Source organism: Trachypithecus francoisi, unplaced genomic scaffold, assembly GCF_009764315.1.
Source record: "Trachypithecus francoisi isolate TF-2019V2 unplaced genomic scaffold, Tfra_2.0 Lachesis_group17, whole genome shotgun sequence".
NCBI classification, from domain to species: domain Eukaryota; kingdom Metazoa; phylum Chordata; class Mammalia; order Primates; family Cercopithecidae; genus Trachypithecus; species Trachypithecus francoisi.
The window spans coordinates 40,275,269-40,297,666 of NW_022681462.1; the positions used below are offsets into that span (position 1 = coordinate 40,275,269).

The 22,398-nt window shown below is 39.6% G+C and overlaps 1 pseudogene; it reads right to left on the reverse strand.

Annotated features, from left to right (window-relative positions):
* Nucleotides 1-7,484: 7,484 nt before the first annotated feature.
* Nucleotides 7,485-13,797, reverse strand: LOC117062898 (annotated as a pseudogene).
* Nucleotides 13,798-22,398: the final 8,601 nt, after the last annotated feature.

The window sequence follows — 22,398 nt, forward strand, 5'->3', positions numbered from 1 at the left end:
AAGGGGCCTACCAGCTGTTGAGGGTTCTTTTTATCAGTGGGTGCCAAGGGGACCAATGTTTCAAGCTGTTCAGTTGACATAATAATTAACCATGAGTACACAGTTCACTTTCAAGATACAAATATTCCTTGATGGAAGTAACAGCGTCATACATGGTTAGTGTCACAGAACCTTCACCACATCTGATAGAACATCAATTCAATTACCTGGGTTTGTATGTCAGTTTTGCTTGACTGAGAATACGTTTTCTCGTTTCTCTAGAGACAGCTGCACCTGTGTAGGTGATAAGATCATGAGCTGCATACTTTACCTCAGTTGTTGTAAAGAAGTTGCTTCACTTAGTGCCATATTATGGAAGAATTTCCTAATTGTGATGAAAGCAGTTGGAAAATCCTCAAATAATATTTCATGCTCAAATATAACTGACAAGAAAGACAAATTCATACACAGGGAAACAATTGCTGCCCTTCTCATGTTGGATGAGGTCTGCTAAAAACACCTGACACCAGCTATAAGTCTGATCCTTGATATCTGGTACAATCTTGTGTTATCATCCTTGGAAAGATTGATGCTCAGAAGTGCCAGTATCACTGTGAGTCCCAGTTAATTGATATTCATATTGTTGAACCCATGCATGGATAGTCATGATGTCAGTTCATGAGTCTCCATGGGAAAGTTGGGAAAGGTGACTGACTGAAATCAATGTTTTGAATTACTTCAATTATTTTGAGCCCTTGCTTCCAATGGCCTTTAGGTAAGTATTCACTTGGAAAGCTTTTTTTTTTTTTTTTTTTTTTTTTGAGCAGCAGCAGCAAGATTTATTGTGAGTGAAAGAACAAAGCTTCCACAGTGTGGAAGGGGACCTGAGTGGGTTGCCCTGGAAAGCATTTATTTTTTCTAGTAGTCCATTTTTGGAAAGTCCAGTCATATCTCCTCCAGAATGACTTTATGTTGAATCCTTCAGATGTGTTTCTTCTAAAGCCTCATGCTCTGTCAAAACCAGTAGTCAATATTGTGATATTGTTCGTAATTTCCAGAGGGGGGAGACGATAATAGTAATGGTAATAATGTGGGAAGTGTACACTGCCCCCCCCTTGTGATATTGTTCATAACATCCAGGTGGAGAGGACGATATTACTTCCAATATTGCGGGGGGTGTACAACCCCCCTTATGATTTTTTCTTAATGGCAGGAGGCAAGAGGACGATATTACCACCAGTATCGTGGGAGGATACATTCCTCTTGTGATATTGTTGGTAGTGTCCAGAAGGAGAGAGGACGATATTACTGCCAATATCACGGGAGGTGTACACACCCATCCCTTATGATATTGTTCGTAATATCCAGGAGAGGAGAGGACTATATTACTCTCAATATCGCTATAGGTGTACATGCCCAATTGTGATATTGTTCATAATATCCAGGGGAGGAGAGTATAATATTACTGCCAATATCGTGGAGAGTGTACACCCCCCATTGTGATATTGTTCATCATATCCGGGGGGAAGAAGAGATGACATTAATTTCAAAATCATAAACATGTTGTGTGTACAACTCCCTGTTACATTGTTGGTAACATCCAGGGGCGGAGAGGATGATATTACTGTCAATATCGCGGGGGGTGTACATCCCCCATTATATTGTTGGTAATATCCAGGGGGAGAGAGGAGATATTATTTTCAATATTGTAAACAGTTTCTTTGTACAGCCGCCTGTGATATTATTCGTAATATCTGGGGAGGGAGGGGATGATATTATTCCCAATATTGCAAAGGGTGTGATATCACTTGTAACATCCAGCGGGGGAGAGGAGATGATATTACTGTCAATATCATAGACAACTTGTGTGTATACCCCTCTGTGATATTGATTGTAATATCTAGGGTGGGAGAGGATGATATTATTGTCAATATCACGGGGGCTTTACACACCCTTGTGATATTGATTGTAATATCTAAGTGGGGAGAAGATGATATTATTCCCAATATCACAGAGGGTGTAATCCCCCCGTGATATTGTTCCTAATCATAGAGGGGGAGAGGATGATGTTACTCCCAATATCGCAGGGTTGTACACCACCCTGAAATAGTGTTCATAATATAGAGAGGGGAAGAGGATGATGTTACGCCCAATATCGCAGGGGGTGTTCACCCCCCTGTGATATTGTTCATCATAACCAGGAGGGGAAGAAATGACATTATTCCCAATATCACGAGGGGTCTACACCCCCTTGTGATATTTTTTTGTAATATTCAGGGAGGGAGGGGATGATATCACTCCCAACATCGCGGGAGGTGTACAATGCCCTCTAATATTGTTCCTAATATCCAGCAGGGAGAGAATGGTAGCACTCCCAATATCACAAGGGGTGTAATATCTAGGGGAAGATTTGAGATTATATTACTTTCAACATCATAAACACACCTTGTGTCTATAACCCCCTGTGATTTTTTTTTAATATTCAGGGGAGAGAGGATGATATTACCCCCAATATAGTGGGTGGTGTACAACCTTCTGTGATATTGTTCGTAATATACAGGGGGAAGAGAATGATATTACACCTCATATTGCAGAGGGTGTATACCCTCCTGTGATATTGTTAGTAATATCCAGAGAGGAAGAGAATAATACTCCCAATATCGTGGGGGTGTACACCCTCCTGTGATATTTTTTGTCATATCCAGAGGGAAAGAGGATATTATCCAAACATCCCGGGGGGTGTACACCCCTCTGTGATATTGTTCGTAATATCCAGGGAAGGAGAGGATGATACTACTCCCAATATCGCGGGGAGTGTACACCACGCTGTGATATTGTTTGTAATATCTGGAGAGGGAGAGGGTGATGTGACTGCCAATATTGCGAGGAGTATACAGCTTCCGTGATATTGTTCATAATATCCTTGAGGGGTTGGAGATGATATTACTTTCAATATTGTAAAAACCTTGTGTGTACACCAGCCTGTGATATTTTTCATGATATCCGTGGGGGAGGAGAGGATGATATTCCTTCCAATACCAGGGGGGTGTACACCCCTCTGTGATATTGTTCACGATATCCAGGGTAGGGGAGAGGATGATATTACTCCCAGTATGATGGGGGGTGTAAACCCCCTGTGATATTGTTTGTAATATTTAGGGGGAAAGAGGATGATATGACTCCCAATATAGCGGGGGGTGTACACCCCCCTGAGATATTGTTCTTGATATCCTGGGGTGGAGAGGATGATATTACTCTCAATGTCGTGGGAGGTGTACACACCCCTGTGATATTGTTCGTAGTATCAAGAGGAGGGAGAGGATGATATTACTCTCAATATCTCCGGAGGTGTACACCTTTCTATGATGCTGTTAATAATATACAAGGGAAGATTGGAGATGATATTACTTTCAATATTGCAAACATCTTGTGTGTACACCCCTCTGTGACATTGTTCGTAATATCCAGTGGGGGAGAGGATGATATTACTCCCAGTATCACCGTGGGTGTACAGTCCCTGGTTATATTGTTCGTAATATCCATGGGGGTAGAGGATTATATTATTCCCAGTATCACAGTGGGTGTACACCATGCTGTGATATTGATCATAATATACAAGGGGTGAAAGGATGATATAACTCCCAGTGTCTCAGGGGCTTATTGTCCCCGGTGATATTGTTTGTATTATTCAGGGTGGGAGAGGATGATATTACTCTCAGTATGGGTGGTACACCCCCCACTGTGATATTGCTTGTAATATTTAAGAGGTAAGAGGATGATATTACTCCCAGTATCATGGTGAGTGTACACCCCCTTGGGATATGGTTCAGAATAACTGAGGGGAGAGGATGATATTACTCCCAATATCACAGGGAGTGCATGCCCCTCTCTGATATTGTTTGTAATATCCAGTGAGGGAGGGGATAATATTACTCTCAATCTCGTAAGTGGTGCACACCCTTCTGTGATATTGTTTGTAATATTCAGGGGACGATTTGAGATGATATTACTTTCAATACTGTAAACACTTTTTGCTTACATTCCTCTGTGATAATGTTTGTAATATCCAGGGGGGCAGAGTGTATTATTACTTCCAATTTTGCAGGGGATGTACACATGATATTGTTCATAATATCTAAGGGGGAGAGGATGATATTACTCTCAATATAGCAGGTGGTGTACTCCTTTTCCCCCGTAATATTGTTCATAATACCCAGAGGGGGAGAGGATGATATTACTCCCAACATCTCAGGCATTGCACTCCCCACCATGTAATATTGTTCGTAACACCTGGGGGGAAGAGAATGATATTACTCCCAATATCATGTGTGGTGTGTCCCCCCTTGATATTGTTCATAATACCCATTGGGAGAGAGGATGATATTGCTCCTAATATTGCAGGGAGTGTACCCTACTCACGTGATATTGTTTGTAATACCCAGGGCAAGTCTTCCCTATGTTATTCTGGTGATAGTGAATAAGTCTCCTGAGTTCTGATGGTTTTATGAAGACGAGTTCTTCTACACAAGCTCTCAGTCTTTGCCTTCTGCCATCCAGGTAAGATTTGATGTGCTCCTCCTTGCCTTCTGTCATGACTGTGAGGCCTCCCCAGCCATGTGGAACTGTAAGTCCATTAAACCTCTTTTTTTGTAAATTGCCTAGTCTCAGATATGTCTTTATCAGCAACGGGAAAATGGACGAATACAGTAAATTGGCACCAGGAGAGTGGGGAAACATTGAAAAGATATCCAAAAATGTGGAAATGACTTTGGAACTGGGTAACAGGCAGAGCTTGGAACAGTATGGAGGGCTCAGAAGAAGACAGAAAAATGTGGGAAAGTTTGAAACTCCCTAAAGACTTGTTGAATGGCTTTGACCAAAATGCTGACAATGATATTGAGGATGAAATCAAGGCTGAGGTGGTCTCAGATGAACATGAGAAACTTGTTGGGAGCTAGAGCAAAGGTTATTCTTGTTACATTTTAGCCAAAAGATTGGTGGCATTTTGCCCCTGCTCTAGAGAATGGTGGAATTTTGAATTTGAGAAAGATGATTTAGGGTATCTGGCAGGATAAATTTTAAGCAGTAAAACATTCAAGAGATGATTTGGGTGCTGTGAGAGGCATTCAGTTTTATAAGGGAAGCAGAGCCTAAATATCCTGAAAATTTGCAGCCTGACAATGTGATAGAAAAGAAAATCCCATTTTCTGAGAAATTCAAGCCAGCTGCAGAAGTCTTCATAAGTAACGAGGAGCCCAATGTTAATCCCCAAGACAATGGGGAAAATGTCTCCAGAGCATGTCAGAAGTCTTCATGGCAGCCCCTCTGATCACAGGCCCAGAGGCCTAGGAGGAAAAAGTAATTATGTGGGCCAGGCCCAGGGTCCTCATGCTGTGTGCAGCCTAAGGACTTGGTGGCCTGTGTCCCAGTTGTTCCAACCATGGCACAAGGGGCCAATGTGGAGCCTAGGCTCTGGCTTCAGAGGGCGCAAGCCCCCAGCCTTGGCAGCTTCCATGTGGTGTTGAGCCTGCAAGCACACAGACGCCAAGAATTTGGGTTTGGGAACCTTCACCTAGATTTCAGAGGATGTATGGTAACACCTGGGTGCCCAGGCAGAAGTTCCTGGCAGGGAGGGGGGGCTCATGGAGAGCCTCTGCTAGGCTAGTGCAGAAGGGAAATGTGGGGTTGGAGCCCCCACACATAGTCCCTTCTGGGGTACTGCTTAGTGGAGCTGTGAGAAGAGGGCCACTGTCCTCCAGACTCCAGAATGGTAGATCCACTGACAGTTTGCACTATTCACCTGGAAAAGTCACAGACATTCAGTGCCAGCCCTTCTAAGTAGTCAGGAGGGAGATCATACCTTGGAAAGTCACAGGGACACAGTTACTGAAGACCATGGGAACCCACCCCTTGCATCAGTGTAACCTGGAAATGAGACATGGAGTCAAAGGATATCATTTTGGAATGTTAAGATTTAACTGCCTTGCTATATTTCAGATTGCCTGGGGTCTGTAGTCCCTTTGTTTTGGCCAATTGAAATGGCTGTAGTTACCCAATACCTGTACCCCCATTGTGTCTAGGAAGTAACTAACTTGCTTTTGGTTTCATAGGCTTATAGGCAGAAAGGACTTGCCTCGTCTCAGATAAGACTTTGGACTGTGGACATTTGAGATAATGTTGAGCTAAGACTGTGGGGGACTGCTGGAAAGGCATGATTGGTTTTGAAATGTGAGGACATGATATATGTGAGGGGCCAGGGGCAGAATGATATGGTTTGGCTGTGTCCCCAGCGAAATCTCATCTAGAATTCCTACAAGTTTAGGAGGGACTTGGTAGTTGGTAATTGTATCATTGGGGCAGTTTTTCTCCATGCTGTTCTTATGATAATGAATAAATCTCATGAAATCTGATGGTTTCACAAAGAGGATTTCCCCTGCGCAAGCTCTCTTTCTCTTTGCCTGAGACCATCCACGTAAGATGTGACTTGCTCCTTCTTCTACCATGTTTGTAAGGCCTCCCCAGCCATGGGGAATTGTAAGTCCATTAAACCTCTTTCTTTTGTAAATTGCCCAGTCTCAGGTATGTCTTTATCAGTAGGGTAAAAACATACTAATACAGGACTCAGGCAGATTTAGAATTTCAGTGGCTTCTTGATGCCATTTATCATTATGAAATATCCATTTTGTCTCTTGCATTAAAATCACAACCTAGTTTCTTTTGCTGGTTCTTGCATGATGTGTATGCTTCATCCTTTCATTTTTAAAGCCATTCTATATTCCTACTATGGTGTGTATTTAATGAGTAGCATACATCTTTGATTTTAATCCTGTCTGATAATGTTATGATTTACTTGGAAAAAGTGTTTATTTATGATGCAATTATTTGTAAAGTTAAGGTTAAACTTACCATCTTGTTTCCTCCAATTTTCTTGATTCTTGCTTTCATTTGAATTAATCAGTTTAATTACAGTTTTTCTGTATATTAACTTGTGAAATATGCAAGTGTATTATACAGCAGATATCCTCAACTTATTACTGCCTAATACCCATATAGGGTATTATGATTTCTTTCTCAAATCATTCCTAAGTAAATGACGGAAGCAGAATCAACTTTTGGAGGCTCATCTATGTCCTGCTGGGTTGAACTTGAAAGTTTGAAATGACCTAAGGTGCATTTGGACACAAACCTCCCTAACCTTTCAATCACTAATGACCTAGAGCTCCGTGAGATGCAGCACTTTCCCATGAGCTTGCAGCGGCATGGTGCCCAGCCTTGAACGCCACACAGGGTCTCTCAATTCTGTGATTCTTCCCAGGAAATACATAAGAACTTCCATACGGGTTCATATCTCAAACACAACTCAGCAATCTCTCATTTACTGACCTCTGTTCAAAGTCTTCAGATGGTTATTTTTCAGGGGGTAAAATGTTATCTTATATATTATGTTGTATTGAACCAGATTCCATTTAAGATAACATGCACATGTTTCTTTATTCTTTCAAAGTTGGTCCTTATTGTTGAAACCCAGCTTTGGAGTTCAGAAAACCACTTTTTTACTTCAATATGCTGTGGTTGAGACTGTGCAAAGACTTTTGGCACTAGGCCTTTATTTTTGCATACATTTGCCAGAACATAACTAGTAATTTAAAAATCTAGACTGTGATGATTTTTATTTGTGTTCTTCCTGAGAAAAGTAGGAAAAAATACAGTGCCTGCTGCTGTCCTGGTCAGGGGTCTGCCTTGCGAAAAGTGGTAGGGGGAGGTAAAGGAGGGAAGGGAAACAGTGTTTAATATCACCAAACCTTATCAATGTACAAGTACTCTAGTAACTGCTAAACCAAATATAAAGAATGTATTTTGCTGGCAGTAATAAACCCCAACATCCTCAGCCTCTACCCTGCTGATTTTAAGCATGAAATCTGTCCCCGACTCCCTGCCACTGAACATGTCTGTGACTCCAGGGTCCCGGTTGGAAACCAAATAAATTGGGAGCTGTGGAGGCTAGCCTGGCTTCTGTAGGTCCCAATTCAAATAGGTGTATCCATTACTGTGAAGGGGGCTGTGACTAGACCTGTAGGAGATGGAGGCTGGCTCTCCAGGGGTGATGGGCAGGGAGAGTGGAGGCTGGGACATCACAGCATTTCCATTGGATCCTGAAATAACAAGAGAGAAACGCAAGGTTATGTACAAACACTGTGAGTCATTTTAATCATTTTCTCTCTGTTATTTATGTTTTGCTCAATTATTTTTTTGTGTGTGATTTTGGTTAATACTCCCAAAATATACAGGTATAAAAAGAACCAAGATTTGTATGGGGAAAAGAAAGAGAGATCAGTCTGTTACTGTGTCCCTGCAACACATGTGCCATAATATACAAACTTCTACTTTTGTCAGTCCTTAACATCTACCTCTCTGAATTTTCATGAATTTCTGTTTCACAAGGGTAATTGTTTTATATACACTGATGGCAGCATACAATAAAACTTAGTATGAAAGTTAAGAAAAAAAAAAAGAAAAAGAAAAAGATAGAGTCTCTGTTATGGCAATGCCAATCCAAATACGGTGTCCACAATATCAGCCGGTAGAAAATAAGACCCAGCCACCAGTAGCCTATCAATACTGGCCGCCAGCTGAACTTCAGTATCGGTTGCCCCCAGAAAATCCGTATGCACAGCCAGGAAGGTTTCTAGCACCACAGCGCAGGGTGCCATATCCTCAGCCTCCCACCATGAGACTTAATCCTACAGCACCGCCTAGTAGACAGGGTAGTGCATTACATAAAATTATTGATGAGGCAAGAAAACAAGGAGATATTGAAGTGTGGCAATTCCCAGTAATATTAGAATCAAGACCACCTGGAGAAGGGGCCCAAGAGGGAGAGCCTCCGATAGCCGAAGTCAGATATGAGTCCTTTTCTATAAAAATGCTAAAAGAAATGAAAGAGGGAGTAAAACAGTATGGACCCAACTTTCCTTACATGAGAACATTATTAGATTCCCTTGCTCATGGACATAGACTCATTCCTTGTGATTGGGAGATTCTGGCAAAATCATCACTCTCACCCTCTCAATTTTTACAGTTTAAGACTTGGTGGATTGATGGGGCACAAGTTCAGGTCTGAAGAAATAGGATTGCCAATCCTCCAATTAACATAGACGTAAATCAACTATTAGGAATAGGTCAAAATTGGAGCACTGCTAGCCAACAAGTAATAATGCCAAATGAGGACATTGAGCAAATTAGGGCTATCTGCCTTAGGGCCTGGGAGAAAATCCAAGACCCAGGAACCACCTGCCCCTCCTTTAATACAATAAGACAAGGCTCTAAAGAGTCCTACCCTGATTTTGTAGCAAGGCTTCAAGATGCTGCTCAAAAGTCAATTACCAATGAGAATGCCCGTAAAGTCATAGTGGAGTTGATGGCATATGAAAATGCCAATCCTGATTGTCAATCAGCCATTAAGCCATTAAAAGGAAGGGTCCTGATAGGCTCAGATGTAATCTCAGAGTACCTTAAAGCCTATGATGGAATTGGAGGAGCTATGCATAAAGCTATGCTTATGGCTCAAGCAATCACAGTAGATGTTTTAGGAGGACAAGTTAGAACATTTGGGGGAAGATGTTATAATTGTGGTCAAATTGGTCATTTTAAAAAGAATTGCCTAGTCTCAAATGAACAAAATGTAACTACTCAAGCTACTACAACAACAGATAAAGAGCCACCTGGCCTATGTCCAAGATGTAAAAAGGGAAAACATTGGGGAAATCAATGTCATTCTAAATTTGATAAAAATGGGCAACCACTGTTGGGAAACAAGAGGAGGGGCCAGCCTCAGGCCCCTCAACAAACTGGGGCATTCCCAATTCAGTCTTTTGTTCCCCAGGGTTTTCAGGAAGAACAACCTCCACTGTCACAAGTGTCTCAGGGAGTAAGGCAGTTATCACAATATGGTAGTTATCCTCTGCCACAAGCGGCAGTGCAGCAGTAGATTTACACACTATACAAGCAGTCTCTCTGCTTCCAGGGGAACCTCCACGAAAAATCCCCACAGGGATATATGGCCCATTGCCTGAGGGGACTGTAGGACTAATCTTAGGAAGATCAAGTTTAAATCTAAAGGGAGTTCAAATTCATACTGGTGTGATTGATTCAGACTATAAAGGTGAAATTCAATTGGTTATTAGTTCCTCAATTCCTTGGAGTGCCAGTCCAGGAGACAGGATTACTCAATTATTACTCCTACCTTATATTAAAGTTGGAAACAACGAGATAAAAAGAATGGGAGGGTTTGGAAGCACTGATCCAGCAGGAAAGGCTGCATATTGGGCAAGTCAGGTCTCTGAGAGCAGACCTGTGTGTAAGGCCATTATTCAAGGAAAACAGTTTGAAGGGTTGGTAGACACTGGAGCAGATATCTTTGTCATTGCTTTAAATCAGTGGCCAAAAATTGTCCTAAACAAAAGGCTGTTACAAGACTTGTTGGCATAGACACAGCTTCAGAAATTTATCAAAGTACAATGATTTTACATTATTTGGGGCCAGATAATCAAGAAAGTACTGTTCAGCCAATGATTACTTCAATTCCTGTTAATCTATGGAGTTGAGATTTATTACAACAATGGCGGGCAGAAATCATTATGCCCGCTCCATTATACAGCCCCATGAGTCCAAAAATCATGACTAAGGTAGGATATATACCAGGAAAGGGATTAGGAAAAAATGAAAACGGCATTAAAGTCCCAATTGAGACTGAGAAAAATCAAGAAAGAAAAGGAATAGGGTATCCTTTTTAGGGGTGGCCACTGTAGAGCCTCCTAAACCCATTCCATTAACTTGGAAAACAGAAAAACCGGTATGGGTAAATCAGTGGCCGCTACCGAAGCAAAAACTGGAGGCTTTACATTTATTAGCAAAGGAACAATAAGAAAAGGAACACATTGAGCCTTCATTCTCGCCCTGGAAATCTCCTGTATTTGTAATTCAGAAAAAAATCCGGCAAATTACCTATGTTAATGGACTTAAGAGCCCATAAATGCTGTAATTCAACCCATGGGGTCTCTTCAACCCGGATTGTCCTCTCCAGCCATGATTCCAAAAGACTGGCCTTTAATTATAATTGATCTAAAAGATTGCTTTTTTACCATTCCTCTGGCAGAGCAAGATTGTGAAAAATTTGTCTTTACTATACCAGCCATAAATAATAAAGAACCAGCCACCAGGTTTCAGTGGAAAGTATTACCTCAGGGAATGCTTCATAGTCTAACTATTTGTCAAACTTTCATAGGTCAAGTCCTTCAAACAGTTAGAGACAAATTTTCAGATTGTTATATCATTCACTATATTGATGATATTTTATGTGCTGCAGAAACAAGAGACAAATTAATTGACTGTTACACATTTCTGCAAGCAGAGGTTGCCAACGCAGGACTAACAATAGCATCTGATAAGATTCAAACCTCTACTCCTTTTCATTTTTTAGGGATGCAGATCAAAAATAGAAAAATTAAGCCACAAAAAATAGACATAAGAAAAGATACATTAAAAACATTAAATGACTTTCAGAAATTACTAGGCCATATTAATTGGATTCAGCCAACTCTAGGCATTCCTACTTATCCCATGTCAAATTTGTTCTCTATCCTAAGAGGAGACCCAGACTTAAATAGTAAAAGAATATTAACCCCAGAGGCAACAAAAGAAATTAAATTAGTGGAAGAAAAAATTCAGTCAGTGCAAATAAGTAGAATAGATCCCTTAGCCCCACTCCAACTTTTGATTTTTGCTACTGTACATTCTCCAACAGGCATCATTGTTCAAAATACTGATCTTGTGGAGTGGTCATTCCTTCCTCACAGTACAATTAAGACTTTTACATGGTACTTGGATCAAATAGCTACATTAATTGGTCAGGCAAGATTATGAATAATAAAATTGTGTGGTAATGACCCAGGCAAAATAGTTGTTCCTTTAACCAAGGAACAAGTTAGACAAGCCTTTATCAATTCTTGTGCATGGCAGATTGGTCTTGCTGATTGCATGGGAATTATTGATAATCATTACCCAAAAACAAAAATCTTCCAGTTTTAAAATTGACTACTTGGATTTTACCTAAAATTACCAGACATGAACCTTTAGAAAATGCTCTGACAGTATTTACTGATGGTTCCAGCAATGGAAAAGTGGCTTAAACAGGGCCAAAAGAGCGAGTAATCAAAACCCAGCATCAATCGGCTCAAAGGGCCGAGTTGGTTGCAGTCATTACAGTGTTACAAGATTTTAATCAACCTGTTAATATTATATCAGATTGTGCATATGTAGTACAGGCTACAAGGGATGTTGAGAGCTCTAATTAAATATAGCATGGATGTTCAGTTAAACCAGCTGTTCAATTTATTACAACAAACTGTAAGAAAAAGGAATTTCCCATTTTATATTGCTCATATTCGAGCACACGCTAATTTACCAGGACCTTTAACTAAAGCAAATGAACAAGCTGACTTACTGGTAACCTCTGCATTCATAAAAGCACAAGAACTTCACACTTTGACTCATGTAAATGCAGCAGGGTTAAAAAACAAATTTAATGTCACATGGAAACAGGCAAAAGATATTGTACAACATTGCACCCAGTGTCAAGTACTACACCTGCCCACTCAAGAGGCAGGAGTTAATCTCAGAGGTCTGTGTCCTAATGCATTATGGCAAACGGATGTTACACATGTACCTTCATTTGGAAAATTATTATATGTTCATGTAATGGTTGATACTTATTCACGGGCAACATGCCAGACAGGAGAAAGTACTTCCCATGTTAAAAAACATTTATTACCTTGTTTTGCTGTAATGAGAGTTCCAGAAAAAATTAAAACTGATAATGGACCAGGATATTGTAGTAAAACTTTCTAAAAATTCTTAAACCAGTGGAAAATTATACCTACAACAGGAATTCCTTATAATTCCCAAGGACAGACCATAATTGAAAGAACTAATCGAACACTGAAAACTCAGTTAGTTAAACAAAAAGAAGGGGGAGACAGTAAGGAGGGTACCACTCCTCAGATGCAGCTTAATCTAGCACTTTATACTTTAAATTTTTTAAACATTTATAGAAATCAGATTACTACTTCTGCAGAACAACATCTTACTGGTAAAAAGAACAGTCCATATGAAGGAAAACTGATTTGGTGGAAAGACAACAAAAATAAGACATGGGAAATAGGGAAGGTGATAACCTGGGGAAGAGGTTTTGCTTGTGTTTCACCAGGAGAAAATCAGCTTCCTGTTTGGATACCCACTAGACATTTGAAGTTCTACAATGAACCCATCGGAGATGCAAAGGAAAGCGCCTCCACGGAGACGGAAACACTGCAATCGAGCACCATTGACTCGCAAGATGAACCAAGTGGTGATATCAGAAGAACAAAATGGAGTCTCTTATGTATACTTCTTTCTGTATAGACACAGTAACAGGCTGATCTCTCTTTCTTTTCCCTTCAATTTGCAAAACACAAAGGGGTTTCTAGAAGTCACCTACCACATCCCCCTCTTTCTGTGTCACAGCTTTCACTAACGTACATGTCCTTGATCCTTCTGGAATCTTCCTCACTCTCACAGATCTAAGAATCACATGCCCCACCCTGGAGGAGAACACACATCTAACAGGAGGACAGAATCCACATGGGAAGGAGTGGGTGCCCCAGAGTTCACCCTCCCACCCTGTCATTCTCCCTTATTTCCCTTCTGCCCTTACCAGGGACCCAGAGCATTAGCAGCCCTGGGAGCTGAGCAGGGAGCCTCATTGTGAGAAGATGAACTGAGGAGTCCTGAGTAGTCAAAGCAAGGTTAGAGCTGAGCTTTTAACTCAAACTCACAAGGGAAAGTCCTCCCTAGAAGCAGTATACAAATCCTCTGGTGGGTGCAGTGGGGTGGAAAGAGCCAAGAAGAAGTTGGGGGCCTCTCTTGTGAGCAAAACAACATAAATGTATTTTATGTTTTAAGGAAATCAATACAGGTAAAATCTATGTTTCCTGAGTGGCAGAAGGGCCATATGCAGATGTTTCCTGCTGTTTCCTCTACTAGACTTCTACTTCTTTAGGACTTTCTCAGGTATGTTTTCCATTTCTCTTTAATAAGGTTGATCTTTAATAAATATTTGGTGATTTTTATTTCTTTGTTCAGGTTTATTTAAAAGAGTCTAGGTTTGTTTTATTTCATTTTATTTTATCTAAGGTAAAACACACAGTGCAAAGAGTGCAAATCTTAAGGGTGCAAATAAGTTTCAAGATCCAGATCACTTCATGTCATGATCCACATCGAAATAGCTAAGGTTTATAATTCTTTCACTGCTTTCATTATGCACCTTCCCAGTCAAAAACTGCTGCTCAAAACACAATCAATATCACTGATATTCTGATGTCTATTATAATTGTTTTTTTTCCTGGACTTAATCTTTATATCAGACAAAGTAAACATATTTTGTAGCTCTTTTCTTATTTCTTTCACTTTTTGAGGCCTTGATTCCTTCCTGTCAATTTGAATTGCTATCTACTGTTATTCATTCCCTGTGATTCTGAATAATTTTCTCTTGAATCTCTTGCAAGGCATATATACTATCAATGAATTAGTCTTTGTATATAAAAGAATATTTCTACCTTGCCTTTATATGTAAAGGATTGTTTTGCTGGATATAGAATTTGTGACTGAATTTTCTCCCCCAGCATTTAGATATATCATTCCATTGTCTTCTCACCCCCACTGATAATGATGAAAATTTAGCCAATGGCTTTATTATTGCTTCCTAGTATAGGGTAAGTCAGTATTTTAGTGATGCATTCCAAATTATCATTGTCTTTCAACATTGGTACTATAATGTATATAGTTATGAATTGCATTGTGCTTATCCTGAAAAGGTTTCACTGAGTTTCTTTCATGTATAGATTAATGTGTTTCATCATTTCTACAGATGATTTTCATTATTTCTCCATTTTTTTCTTTTTCAGTTTTTATTTTAGAATCAGAGCATGCATATACACATATGTTACAAAGTTATTTTGCATGATGCTGAGGTTTGGTGTATGACTGAACTTATTAACCACGTAGTGAACATTGTACCCATAGGTAGTTTTTCAACTCTTCCCTTCCTCCCTCTCTCTCCCCTCTAGCAGTCCCCAATGACTATTGTGCCCATCAACCATGGACTAGATAAAGAAACTGTTGTATATATATACTATCGGGGGGACCTGCCCCCAGTATTTCAGCATTTGTTCTTTCTATTTTCCATCAGTGTCAGCCAGCTGAGAAATAAAGAGATAAAGTATAAAGAGAAAAATTTTACAGCTGGGCCACCGGGGGTGACATCACATATTGGTAGGACCGTGATGTCCACCTGAGTCTCAAAACCAGCAAGTTTTATTAAGGGTTTCAAAAGCGGAGGGAGTGCAAAAAGAGAGAGTAGGTACAAAGATCACATGCTTCAAATGGCAAAAAGCAGAACTACTAATCAAGGTCTAACAAAGGTCACATGCTTCAGAGGGAACAGGACAAAGGGCCAAAGCAGAACTACTGATAAGGGTCTATATTCAGTGGTGAATGTATTGTCTTGATAAACATCTTAAACAACAGAAAACAGGGTTAAAGAATAGATAACTGGTCTGACCACAAATTTACCAGGGTGGAGTTTTTCCCCACCCTAGTAAGCCTGAGGGTACTGCAGGAGACCAGGATGTATCTTAGTACTTATCTCAACCGCATAAGACAGACATTCCCAGAGCACTCATTTATAGACCTCCCCCCAGGAATGTATTCCTTTCCCAAGCTATTAATATTAATATTCCTTGCTAGGAAAATAACTTAGTGATACCTTCCCTACTTACACGTTTGTTTATAGTCTCTCTGCAAGAAGAAAAATATAGCTCTTTTTTCCAACCCAGCAGGCAGTCAGATCTTATGGTTGTCTTCCCTTGTTTCCTAAAAATCGCTGTTATTTTGCTCTTTCTCAAGGTGCACTGATTTCATATTGTTCAAATGCACATGTTTTACAATCAGTTTGTACAGTTAACACAATTATCACAGTGGTCCTGAGGTGACGTACATCCTCAGCTTATGAAGATAACAGGATTAAGAGATTAAAATAAAGACAGGCATAAGAAATTATAAAAGTATTATTTGGGAACTGATAAATAACCATATTAAAATGAAATATTCACAATTTATCTTCTTCTGTCACAGCTCCAGCCAGTCCCTCCATTTGAGGTCCGTGACATCCCACAACAATACACCATGGAATCATATGCAGCCATAAATAGGAACAAAATCATAGGAACAAAATTATGTCCTTGCAGAAACTTGGATGCAGCTGGAAGTCATTTTCCTAAGTGAACTGATGCAGAAACAAAAAACTAAATACCACATCTTCTCACTTGTAAGTGGGAGCTAAACATGTGGTACACATGGACATAAAGATGGGAACACATTTTTTAGCCTCTTTCTTTTTTTCCTTTTTGATTCCTAACACAAATTTGTTGGTATTGTTCACATGGACCTATAATGTCTGAGGTTTTATTCATTCTTCTTTATAATTTTTCTCTTCTTTATATGAGATCATTTCTATTTACTTGTTTTTCAGTTTACTGGTTCTTGCATCATATTATATTGCTGTTGCATTTATATAACAGATTTTTCAATTTAGTTGTTGAACTTTTCATTTCTAGAATTTCCAGTAGGTCTGTTTTCATAGTTTCTCTGTTTGAGAGCCTCTATTTGTTGAATCATTGTCTTTACAAATTCCTTTTTAATTCTTTTTTAAAGGTTAGAATAATTCTTTGAACATATGTTTGATAAGGGTGGAGCACATAGACACTATGGAGATGGACCATAAGGCAGGGAGCTCAGAATTTGATTAGCTGAATTTGAAGTCTCTGAATAGTGATGCTCTTGTGGGATTTAATTATTTTCTATGTTTTATGTTTCTCAGATTACAAATACCTTTTATTTTTAAGATAATAACTATGTATAGAAATTCAGCTTATAAATCCCTGGAAAATTCTAACAGAATAATTGTTGAAAAAAATATTTTCTCTTAGGCCCCCAAACCAGCCTCTGACTGGGACTTGCCTTTGTCTCTGAGCCTGTGAAATCTGTGCTGAGGTTTTCAGTTGGGCAGTGAAATCATGACAGGGCAGGCTCTGGGTGCTATGGAGGACAGGAGGACACTCATTCAGGGTTAGTGATGCTGGGAGTTTGAGGGGAGAGACTCAGAATGGAGCTATCTGTGAGTTGCCCCAGCAATGCTGTCTGAACAGTGATCATCTCACAAGTGTACTTGGATACCAGTGGATGGCCCAAATGTGGGCTCAGGTTGGACAAAGACAAAGGTTTAGGCATGAATATATGAGCCTCATTTGATACTCCGAAGTTCCAGCACAAGCATAATGAATTATATGGGAAAAGTAAGGAGTCACAAGGTTGCGATTTTTCATTTGATATTAAAATATATTTCCTCTGCTCATTATTCCCTCCAGAATGTAACTCCTGATATACATTTAACCAAAGTCACTGTTTTTAATTGTTGTTTTAGTAACTGACAGCCTGTGTGCAGAGTTCCTAAGTAACTGGGTAGCCAGACCATCATTCTTATGGGTGAAGCCAGGAAGTGACTGTGGATGTGAACAAATGTGAGTTTCATGTACACGTTGCCAAAAGCCATGGGCCACTGATCTGGGGAGAACCCACAGTCATTTCATTTTCCCATACTCAGATGAGAGGTCACCTCGATTTATGTTCCTCTGATGAACTCTACACACTGGATCACATTCTGAAGCTCTAGTTCACACTTCTTTTCTGTGCTAGAGGGACTGTCTCACTCACATGTATTGTACCCTCTGCATAGGAAAATTTGTAAAACATAAAAGCTGTTTTCTGCTAATTACCCATCTATTGTGTCATTTTTAGTCTTCCATAGGTGTTACCTGCCCTATGGCTATAGGGTCTTCCAAAAGAATGGGCCAGAGGTGGAGCTGTGAAACTGTAGCTGGATAAAAAGTATAAGTGTCAAGATAGGGTAAAGAAGTGGTGTTAATAATAATAATATTCCAAATTAGTCTGGGCTCTTGGCTGTGATTACTGGTAAGTGTGAAAGAATCTAGGTTTTGGTTTTTATTCATTTTATTTCCATTGATAAAGTAACCAGAGTAAAATGCACACTTCTTGAGTGTGCAACTTAATAAAGTTTCTGTGTAAGCCATTGTCCGGGTGGAATGATAGAGTATTTCACATGCCCTTGTGCTTCCCTCATGGACAGTCTTTGTAAGGTTTCCCTCCCATTTAGCAAAAGTAACTGTCTTTCTGATATCTAACACAATCATTTAGGTTTCCCTGTCTTGAATTTCACATAAATAGCATGAAGTGTATTTTTATCTTTCCAGCCTTGGTATTGTTCCTTATTACTCTTGAGATCTTCATTTCTTCCAGTGGACTCAATGTCCTGTCTGATGTCATTTCCTGGGATTCTGAAGTATTTTCTCTCAACTATCTTATAAGACACAGCTACTAAGAATGAACATATTTGTTTACCAAAGAATATGTTTGCTTCTTTGTTCAAGTTGAAGGATATTTTCACTGGATATAGATTTCCTAGTTGCCTTCTTTTTTTTTTCTTTCAGCATTTAAATATGTAATTTCACAGCTTCTAGCCTCTACTGGTCCCAATGAAAACGAAGCCAATAGCTATATTGTTGTGTCTCTGTATAAAGTGTCTGCTTTCATTCTTCATGTAATGAAGAGTTTCTCTTTGTCTTTCAATATTTTAATATAATGTGTTCAGCTATTAATTTCTATTGAGTATGTTAAAGGGTTTTATTGAATTTTTTCTTCTAAGAATATTTTTTCTTACTTTTGAAAAGTTTTTGTCATTATTTCTCCAAATACTTTTTTCAGCTACTTTCTCTTTCTCTCCTTCTTTGTGACTGTCATTATATATTTGTTGGTGTCCTTCACTCTGAGCTATAAATCTTTGACGTTTTCTTCCTTTTTTTCTAAACATTTTCTTCAGTCTCAATAGTTTTCTGGTCATCTGTTTTCAAGTTAGCTGATTGTTCTGCCATCTCAAATTGCTATTAGACTTAGCTAATACATATTTAAATTGGGTTATTCTACTTTTCATTTCTAGAGTTCCCATTTGGTCTTTATTTATACTTTCCATTTATTTTCCTGAGTCTCTACTTGCTGAATCTTTTTTTTTTTTTAATATTTTCTTTTCTATGTCAAGGATCATAGTTTTAAAAATAATTATTTTAACATCTGCATATTAACTGCTTTGCAGCCTTTGCTAAAGTCAACAATTAGGGCAAGTTAGAATCAGCTTTCATTGGCTATTTTCTACTGTTATTGTTGTAGTTGCTTTATTTTTATTCCTTCAATATCGGTTATACTTCCCTGTTTCTTCCAGGATTTTTTAAACTGAAAAGTGTACATTTTTGATAATATATTATAGTACCTCTCTTTAGATTGTGGGCTTTTTAATTTTAATTTTAATTTTCTTAGAAACAGAGTCTCACTCTGTCAGCCAGACTGGAGTGTGGTGGTGTGATCATAGCTCGCTGCAGTCTCGACCCCTTGGGCTCAAGCAATCCTCCAGTTTCTTCCTCCTGAGTAGTTGGGAATATAGGTGCATGTCACCAATTTCTGCTTTAAAAAAAAAAAAAAATTAGAGATAAGGGTGTCACTATTTTTTCCAGCCTGGTCTCAAACTCCTGGCCTCAAGTCATCCTTCTGCATCAGCCTCTCACAGTACTGGGATTATAGGCTTGAGCTATCATGTCAGGCCTGGAATTTGTTTTATTATTCTGAGCATTTTTAAATTTTCTTCTTAGTTGTTTGTCTGAACTTACTGATAGTACCTGACTTATGATAGTTGGAGTTAAAATTTTTTGACTCAGATGGTGTGTAAGTGACATGCATTCAAGTAGAAATAGTACTAGTATTCATACAGCTATTCTATCTTCTCTTTCAGTACAGTATTCAATCAATTACATAAGATATTCAACACTTTATTGTAAGATAAGCTTTGTGTTACATAATGTTGCCCAACTGTAGGCTAATACATGTGTTCTGAGCAGATTTAGGATAAGATAAGGTGAGCTATAATGTTAAATGGATTAGATGTATTCAAAGCATTCTCATTGCATGGTATTGAAAAATCTGCATCTCACGTGGTAGTTGACCACTGATATCTCTGCTTCTTTTTATTCTTAATATTAATCTTTGGTTTGAATTTATAGAAACTGCACATGTATCTGCATAGTGTAGTGGTCACCAATGATTTGAGACATTTTGCTCAAATACCTGGAGCTTTTAAATCTGTCTTCTGTCAATCTATATGTGTGTAGTTTAAAAAGCAAACTGCATGCAAAATGCAGCTAATTCTTACCTCCCTCTGGTTTTACTTTGCACCGGGAACTCCTGGGTCTCATCACTCATATCTATAGCTTCTAGGTCACTAGGAATGTGTGCAGAGATTGTTTCAGCAATATGGGTCTGTCTTATCCAGGAATCTGCTATTTGCCATCAGCAGATGTACTACTTGCCCCAAAAAGGACATCATCTTGGACTAGTAAAGCTGTGGGCTTTTTCTATTCATTTCCTATGGAGTTCTCCATGTTTAGCTGGCAACACTGAAGAATTTTTTTCCACTCCTTGGCTTTACTCAAGTCCAGCCCCTTTGGCAACAAGCTACCAGTTTTATTTGCTATCCTCACATTGGTAAAACTCCAGTTCTGTAATTCATGCTGACTGAGCTGGGGGTAGAAGTGTGCTGTCACAGGCAAACGGATACAGACTTTTTCTGTCCTTACTCAAAGCACTAGTACTTTTATTTCTATAAAGAATATACATGCTTAATCATTTTATGCTTTGCCAATTGTCAAAGTGTTGAAATAGTTTTGATATTTTAGCTTTATATTTATATGTGTGTTTGTTGTTGATTTTTGCACAGAAGGTTTATTCAACTCTTTGTGATACCAAAAACAGGGATGCCTTCTAAAATGCATTTAAATGAACATAGTAGCCACGCTGAAATGGAATGGTGTAATGGATTAACATAAGTAATTTTGAACTTGAGAACTTGAACTCCGAAATGACCAAATAGAGCAGAGATGCTAAAACTGAGTGGCCACCCCACTAGCTGTCTGTAAAGGAAGCAGCTGGTATATCTAGTAAACACTGAGGGTCTTGTTGAGGTTTTTGTTTCATGTTGAATCACTGTGGGAGGCCAGTTATTATGCTGCTGACAGCAATAAACTCCAACATCTTCAGGCTCCAGGCTGCTGATGGTGAGAGTGAAGTCTGTCCCAGACCCACTGCCACTGAACCTGGCTGGGATGCCAGTGGCCCTGCTGGATACACCATAGATGAGGAGCCTGAGAGCCTGCCCAGGTTTCTGCTGGTACCAGGCTAAGTTGCTGCCAACACTCTGACTGGTCCTGCAGGAGAGGGTGGCTCTTTCCCCTGGAGACAAGGACAGGGTGGCTGGAGACTGCGTCATCACAATTTCTCCGGTGGTATCTGAGATTGGAAATAAAACAGAAATGCACTATTGTAATCTAGATCAAAATCACTGTCTTTGAGTAGCGCCAAAATTGTTGACCTACATTGAAGTTTAACTATATTTCTTGCTGAACAGAGGTAGCAGGAGTTTTCAGTGATGTGCAAAACCACCTCATGTTCCCCTCACCTGGGAACCAGAGTAGCAGGAGGAAGAGAAGCTGCACTGGGGCTTCCATGGTTCCCTCTGGGTCCTAACTGAGCAGTTCCTTCCCAAGGCTTTGACCCAGGCATTGATAAGGGCTCTGGAAGGTAGGGCAGCTGGGAGGGACATGCAAAGCAGCTGGAGTGGGAGCTGGGCTTCCGGCTGCAGAGACCACCTGCTTCTTCCTCTCTGCACGGAGCATCCTGCGCCTCCCTGGTTGTCAGTTCAGAAAACTCTGTTGGCTCAGTCTGAGTGTAGAACTTCTCCCTTATGCTCACAGAATTTCACTCCTGTGTCTTTCTTCTCTTCAATCACCTAAATTCACCCAGATGATGTTTGGTACAAGCCTGTTAAGAACAATATAAAAGGCTGTGTTTCATTTCTCTCTTTCTATCCTCAATATGCCCAGTCATCTCCTTAAGTGCATTATTGGATGGGTGGAAATGAAGAGTCTGTTAGAACATAATATTCCAGATTCACCTTTCTTTTGCTTGTTAGTAACGTTTTCTGAGGGTCCTGAAGCTTTCCATTAACCCAGACACACACCCTCTTTGAGTTAAAAGTCAAAAACTTCTGTTTACAGTCACATGTCCTGGCAGGCCCTGACATAGATGCTCCATGGCTTGCCGATTGCTTGAAATTGATCAAGTAACTTAACTTCCCTGTGTCTCAGTTTC